The 8064-nt window shown below is 35.6% G+C and overlaps 1 protein-coding gene across 3 annotated transcripts in view; it reads right to left on the bottom strand.

The window, feature by feature from the left end:
* Agbl4 (ATP/GTP binding protein like 4) overlaps positions 1 to 8064 on the bottom strand; it is a 1180502-nt gene that overhangs the window by 1014977 nt on the left and 157461 nt on the right. The window lies entirely within an intron of this gene.

The raw sequence follows: 8064 nt of genomic DNA, 5'->3' as shown, positions 1-8064 counted from the left end.
AAAGGAAAGGAAAGGAAAGGAAAGGAAAGGAAAGGAAAGGAAAGGAAAGGAAAGGAAAGGAAAGGAAAGGAAAGGAAAGGAAAGGAAAGGAAAGGAAATAAAGAAAAAGAAGCTAGTCAGAGGTGCCAAAACTTTTATGAGATAAGGTCAAGTAACTGTAACCCCAGTGGAAATACTGGGAGCCCATCCCTTTCTTCTCTTTCCCCTTGCCTCCACCACATTCTCCCTGGTATGAAATACAATGCTCAAAGTGACAAGCCTAGAAATCATTCACTGAAACTTCCAAAATGATGAACCATAATAAATCTTCTTCCTTTAAGTGGATAATCTCAGCTGTCTTGTCATAGCAATGGAAAATTGCTCAGCTGACTTTCACTGCAGAATTATTTGAGATGAGCAAGATACATAATCAGCCTAGGTGTAAACAACACCAAATGATAAGAGAAAATATGATATGTGCACACAAAAAAATAATTATACAGCCATAATAACATATTTCTGTTCTTTGTGCCAATATAGATAAGCTTTGAGGATACCTACCTTCTTGTCTCTGGCATGAGAAGATACTCCTGCAGGCTATGGAAAGAGAAAGCTGAACATCAACCCAGACACAAAACTCTCCACCTATAGCCTGTTGTGCCTGCAAGATATGGGGTAATGGTAACAAAGAATTTGCGGGACTAGTCATTCAATGTTTGGTTTGACTTGAGACCCACACAGCAGGAATCAGGCAAACAATGGCAAACAGCAGGCATCCTTGTTCATATGTAGTCACTGAAAACATTCATCTTACAGAAGGAGGAAGACCACCAGTAGTTCCAATTGCTGGGAAAGTTGGGAGAAAAAGAGGATGGAGAAAAGATGGGCATAGTTATACAGTGCAGTTAGATAGCAGAAATAATTCCTAATGTTTATAGCATGATAGATGTGGCTGTCAAGAATTAAGTACACATCTTAAAATCAAGGCCAAAGAAATTAAAACCTAAAATACATTAATCTTAATGTTTTGAAAATAAAGATGCAAGGTATTTTGGCAGTCTTGTAGTAGGAGTTTATTAAAATAAAAAAAATTCACAGAGCTTAAAATAAGACTTATTATATATGGATTGTTAACATTTTAAATCAAGAAAGGACAACATAAAGATACCTAAAGCATATTTAGTACATAAGAATTAGTACTAAGAACACTCAAAAGTCCTTGATTCGGTAAGAATAGTTGAATATCCACTTTTCAAAACACAAAGTGAAAACGCAAATGAATTTCACACAAGAACACTAAAAGAACAATGAAATCACATTATGACTAAAACATAGACATATACTTTAAATATGATACAATTTACTATTTATTATATTGGTAAAAATTGGTAAAAGTACAAAAGCCAGGAGACACAGTGCAAAAATGTGGGAAAAAATAATTCTCAGCAGGGATGAGAGAAAGGGATGCATGAAGGTGCTAAACAGAAAACTGAAGGGAGAGCCTCTGAAGGGGAGGAAGATGTGTGGAATTAGTAAATGAGGAACTTCATAAAACTGAAACAAATAAGCCAATATTTGAAAATTCCTTGAATAAAGGCCTAAAGTTAAGATACATTAGAAAAACATAAGCCACAATATATTAAGTAGAAAACCTACTAATAAGTCCACAGGAATAACTATCTTAAAGGTTCATTTTGAATGTGGTTTTAAATAAGACTGCTATCCCACTCCTTCATGCTGATTCTCACATAATAATCTCTACTCTAGAATTTTTCTGGCTCTTTATCACTGAGATGTTATTCTAACAACCTAGAGTGCCTTAGCTTTGGTCTAGTCTGTAATTCCCTAGTTCTCCCTAAATATTCAACTGAAATGTCAGTCCTTTAGATATCTTTCCTCAGTCTTAACATCCTACCTCCAGGCCAGCCTGTTTCATGTTGTAGCTCTTGGAACTCTGCCTCCCTTTATCATGTAATCTAATGATCCATTTATACGTCTACAGTTCCTCAGATCATGTCTGATACTTTTCCACAAGAGAAGCTAGCACATGACTGGCATGTAACAGGCACTCAGGAAATGCTTGCTGTATGAAAATTGAACTACAACTGCTAAAGGAATGTGGCTATCCCTGTCAATCTAGCATAGCCTGTAGGCATACAATCCAGGTTCCCAGAATCCTCTCATCACAAACTGTCATCACAAGGCATGCACAGTAGAGATCCATTTATCTTTTCCTCACCTCTTGCCTCGTTTCTTTCTTTTCCCCAGCCTATCCAAATCATCATTCCTGTCTCCTGCTTTTCTGATTGCTTTTCATACAGAAGCTTAAAGACTATAAAAATGTATCAGAAACCTCACAGCAATCATCACCTCTCACAGGTCAGCTTATACCCTGGAGGTACTACAGACTTATGATCTAAAATTTGAGCCTGATGATGTATTCCTGTTTCTGTAACTGTCACAGATAATTTTAAGGTGATGCTTCTGGGTTCAAATACTTCACAGTAACACAGCCATGATTCCTCATGGATGGAAGGGATCAGTTCTCTACCCAAAGCACACATAGGGTGACAATCTTAACACTAAATCTTATACTTGGGGATATTTCTAGCTTTCCTTCCTTGCCTCATACATCATTTAGATACACATAGTTGTATTAAGACGGCCCAAATAAAACACTGACTTCCTCAAGTCAGAAAATGAAATGGCTCCTAAAACCTACAACTAGATGTTGATGATGGCTTGTACTTATAAAATAGTAACTTCTTAGTGTCAAAGAATTCTCCCACCTCTAAGAAACACACTGCCAATTTTGCCAATAGTTGCTCTTCAAACCAGAGGTGCTGCTGTATACTATATAATGTCACCAAACATACCTAGTCAAACTTTTCCCCCAATTTGTTACATCCTGGGATCCACTGAATAAATTCATTACTACATAATTTATGCATATCTGTTTTAATGGATCTTATTTCATGTTTTATATGTATCAGTATAATACAATTCCATATAATGTTGAAAAGAGATGTCTACTTGTAAATAATGCAACCAAATACCCAAGTGTTATAACAACTACCCAAATGTTATACTTCATATAATGGCTCACTGTTATACCGCACATAGCAATTTACCAGACCATATAATTTTGGCTCTATAATTATATACTTTTTACTAAAGAGAAAAGTGAAAAACAATGGTTTATCTATCTATATATATATTTGTCCTAAGCAACATAGTTTGGAGTGAAGGCAAGGTTTTCTGTGCCTATCAAAATGCTCTCATAAATTAAAAGGACAGCCTGTTTAGTTGGTAGTATGCATATCTACAGTGTTCTTTCTCCTCTCACAGAAGAGAAAAAATAACAAAAAGATTTAGAAACACAATAACAATATACAATAACAGCAATAATATAATATATATACATTCCTTTTATGAATGCTAACCCAAGGCCCAGAAAGGGAAGTGTTCCAATTAAGGTTATATAATGTCTAGAAATTGTCACTTAAGGATCCCACTTCAAAATTCCTTATATAGCTCTTAACAGGAAATAGTCTGAGACACAGCCTTAGAATACTTCCTGGCTCCTGTGAATTTTACTTCTGAGTAGCTACAGAAGCTTCTCCAATCTAAATCTTTGGGTTTCCATAGATTCATTCTAGTGCTGGAGAGAGGGCTCAGCAGTTAAGAACTCCCGCTGCAATTCTACAGGACCCAGGTTCAACTCCTAACATCTTCTTTGTGGCTAACAACCATCTGTCACTCTTGTTCCAGTGGAATCAGTGCTTTTCTCTGGCCAGAAATGTAAACAGGCGAATAAGTGTTACACAGACATACATACAAGCAAACTGCCTATACACATAAAAATCTTAAAATGTACATTCTAAGCTGATATAATATCTATCTCATAACTCTCTCTTCTCTCCAAAACTGATAACAAATGTTGTCTATGGAGTGATGCAAATACTAGATTCATTAAAAATCTGGATTCATTAAAATCAGAGATTTATTCTAAGTAAAAAATATTTTATGGAGACTGGTATAAAGACTGCATATCCTCTCTCAAGGATTAATCAATAAATAATGATGTGTAAATACTTATCAGATTTTCAAATTCAAATATTATAAATATAAATTTAAAATTATTAAGCTGATAGGTATGAACAAAACACATTTAGCAATAAAAATAAAAGACTACAAAACTCCATAGGCCATTAATAACAATGTGTAAACTTTACACATAGAATTGTCAAATACAACAATTTAACGGATAAGTAGAGGTATATTCCACATTCATGGATACAAAGACTTAATGTAAAAATGCTAGTTCTTTACAAGCTGACCTATACAACCAAGAAAATTCTTTTTAAAATCTTACCAAGTTAACCTTGAAAGGAAATTAACACAAACTGGCTAATACAATAGGGCAACAATACCAGGAAACTAACACCAACTTGAAAACTTTTTTTAACTTTTTTTAAAGATAATAACAGTTCTCTCTTCACTTTCCTCCCTCAAAGACCTCTCATATGCCCCTTCCTCCTTTCCTTCATTCATGGGCTCTTCTTTAATTTATTGTTACTGCATTCGTGTTTTATTGTGTATGATAAAGAAATAGGAAAAGAACAAAGAAAATGAAGGAAGGAAGGGAGGAATGGAGGGAGGAGGGAAGGAAGGAGGGACAGACCATGGTGCTTATGAATAAACAGAGAAACTAGTATGGAATATATTGGAGAACTGAGAAACATATCCACATGAACATAGTCAAGTTACTGTTGACAAAGGAGCAAAAGAAATACAATTGATGGAACAAAGATTTTCTTTTTACCAAATAAAAATGAATCTATATCCAAATGTTAAATCATTAACAAAAATTCAATTTAAATGAATCAATAAATTCAATTTAAATGAAACTTCGATTTAAAACATAAATTAGGGCCCAGGGGAGATAACACAGTGGTTTAAAGTACTTGCTGCTCTTTGAGAGGACCCAAGTTCAGTTCCTTGCACCCACATCAGGCAGCTTATAACAATCTGTAACCGAAGACCCTGGTATTCTGGCATCTGCATACACATGGTATTAATGCAAGCCAACACTCATACACATAAAATAAACATAATTTTAAAAGGATTAAACATCTAGAATATAATGTAGGCTAAATTTGAATGGCCTTATGTATTGCAATAGATTTTTAGATACAAAAACCAAAAAGATAATACATGAATAAAAGAATTGAAAAATTGGACTGTATTAAAATAAGAAGCTTCTGTGCTTCTAATCCAAATGAGAAGATTAGACATATATCATGAGAGAAATGGCTCAAAAAGAAAACGGAAGTACCCACAAAACAGAGGCAGACAAAAATCATGAATTCAAGGCCAATCAGAGTTCTACTCCAAGACCTATCTCAAAATGGAAAACACAAAACAGATCCCTCCCCTAGAAGAAACCAAGACATATCTACTAAAACACTTTTCCAAAATATATTTAGCTAAGACACAAACTTGGTACTTACAAACTAAACATAAAACACAAACTTGAATTTAAAATGGACCAAAAGAACAGACCATATACCTCGTCATAAAATTCTGCACATGAAAATTCAACATATGAAGAGATACTTGAAAGTATTTTATTAGGAAATTGCAATTAAAGCCAACAATTCCATACAACTATATCACTATTAGAGCAATCAAATCAAAACAAAACAAAACAACATAGATGCTAACAAGTCCTGGCTTGCGTGTAGAGCAAAACATACCCATCCACTGCCAGGGTGAATCTAAAATGATGCAGTCACCTGAGAAGGCAGTTTAGGAGTTTCTTAGAAAAACAACCATATCCTAAACATACAACACGGGAATTGCAGTTAGACAAAGAAATTGAAAATTCATATCCACATAAAATTACAAAAATGAGTGATTACAGAATATAGATAACTTGGTGAGGTTAACCCGCTTAGATTGGAGTTTTACTTCTGGCACCGTCTGTAGTGCTAGATTTGTAGGTAGATAGTGTTTAAATTTGATTTTTATCATAGAATATCTTATTTGTTCCATCTGTGTTGATTGAAAGTTTTGCTAGATATAGTAGTCTGGACTGGCATCTATGGTCTCTTAGAATCTTCAGCACATCTGTCCAGGTCTTTCTGCTTTTAGAGTCTCCATTAAGAAGCCAGCTGTAATTCTAATAGCTCTGCCTTTATAGTTACTTGGTGCCTTTTCTCTTGTAGATTTAATATTTTCTGTATGTTTAGTGTTTTGATTATTATGTTATAGGGGAACTTTCTTTTCTGATTTAACCCATTATCGAATAGATACTTACAAGCACAAACTGTCTTTCCTTTTTTTCCCATTAATTTATTTATTCATTTTACATTCTGTTCTCAGCACCCCTCCTCCCGGTCCCTCTTTACACAGTCCCTCTCCCCATCCCCCTGCCCCTTCTCCTCTAAGAAACGGGAAGACTCCCCCCAATGGGTATCACCCGACCCTGGCACATCAAGTCACTGGAGTACTAGGCACATCCTCTCCCACTGAGGCCAAACATGGCTGCCCAGTTAGGGGAATAAGATCCACAGGCAGTCAACAGATTCAGGGACAGTCCCTGCTCCAGTTGTTGGGGGTACCCACATGAAGACCAAGCTGCACTTCTACTATATATGTGAAAGGAGCCTATACCCAGCCCATGCTCAATCTTTGGTTAGTGGTTCAGTCTCTGGGAGCCCTCAAAGGTCCAGGTTAGTTAACTCTCTCAGTCCTCTGTGGAGCCCCCATCCCCTTCGGGTATCTCAATCCTTTGCCCAAGCTCCATCTAATAATGAATGTCTGTGGGTCTCTGCATATGTTTCTATCAGCTGCTGGGTGGAGCCTCTCAGAAGACAGTTATGCTAGGCTCCTGTCTGCAGGCATTACATAGTATAATTACTAGTGTCAGGGATTGGTTCTCGCTCATGGGATGGGTCTCAATTTGGGCCAGTCATTGGTTGGCAACTCCCTCTGTCTCTATTCCACCTTTATCCCTATACATCTTGTAGGCAGGACACATTGTATGTCAAAGGCTTTGTGGCTAGGTTGCAGTCCTTATCCCTCTATTGGAGTCCTGCTTGGGTACTGTCTTTCAATAGATAAATGGAAAAAAACTGGGGTATTTGAGGAATAGAAGGTCATTCTATTGTAAAAATAAGTGGCCATATCCCGGTTCTTTTTCCACAGTTCTAATCATTGATTTTACTTCTATTTATATGGTTTTAACAATTTTGTATATGTCACTGAAATAAGGTAAACAAGTTTGATGATTTATTTCACCAAGATTTTTTGAAATGTATCAGCATAGTACATGGATCAGAATCCACCCCACATCAAAAGATGCTTGCATATCCCACATTTGTTTGCATGGTAGTCACTTAAGTTGTTTTCAGCCTACAGTAGATTTAGATTTATGGATAATTAGTAAAAATAGTATATAGATTATTTTGTTACATCTGCTTTTAATTTCTCTTTTGTAACTCCTACATTGCCTAGTTTATTTTTCATTGTTAATGAACCAGTATTGAAACATTAACTAAAGTTCACAAATTATATGCATTTTCTTATATCTTTTCCTATTGCTCATTGAAACATATTAACTAAAGTTCACAAATTATATGCATTTTCTTATATCTTTTCCTAGTGCTCCTTTAAGTCCCTGGATTCCATCCTGGCAAGGATACCAGCTTGTAATTTTCATCATATGTCCTTAGGATTTGCTTTACTGTGAGATTTTCTCAGATTTCCCTTGTATTTGAAACTTTTTTAATTTTTGAGGGTTACTGGCAAGTCATTTTTTAGGACATTGCTTAATTTTGGTTTGCTTAACACTATATCCATGATTAGATACTGGCTATGGATGTTTGGGAATAAAACCACAAAAAAAGTGAACAACCATTTGCATATTTGAAGGTTGTGATTATATTTGAAACTAGATAGAAGTGTTGGTTGCACATGTAGGTCTTTGTGTGTGTGTGTGTGTGTGTGTGTGTGTGTGTGTGTGTGTGTGTGTGTGTGTTTACGTAAACAAAGATGTAAGCTCTCAGTTTCTGTTCAAGT

This window comes from Mus pahari, chromosome 6 (genome assembly GCF_900095145.1).
Source record: "Mus pahari chromosome 6, PAHARI_EIJ_v1.1, whole genome shotgun sequence".
Classification (NCBI taxonomy): domain Eukaryota; kingdom Metazoa; phylum Chordata; class Mammalia; order Rodentia; family Muridae; genus Mus; species Mus pahari.
Note: the sequence above shows the minus strand (reverse complement) of the source record. Positions and strands in the feature narration are given on the sequence as shown.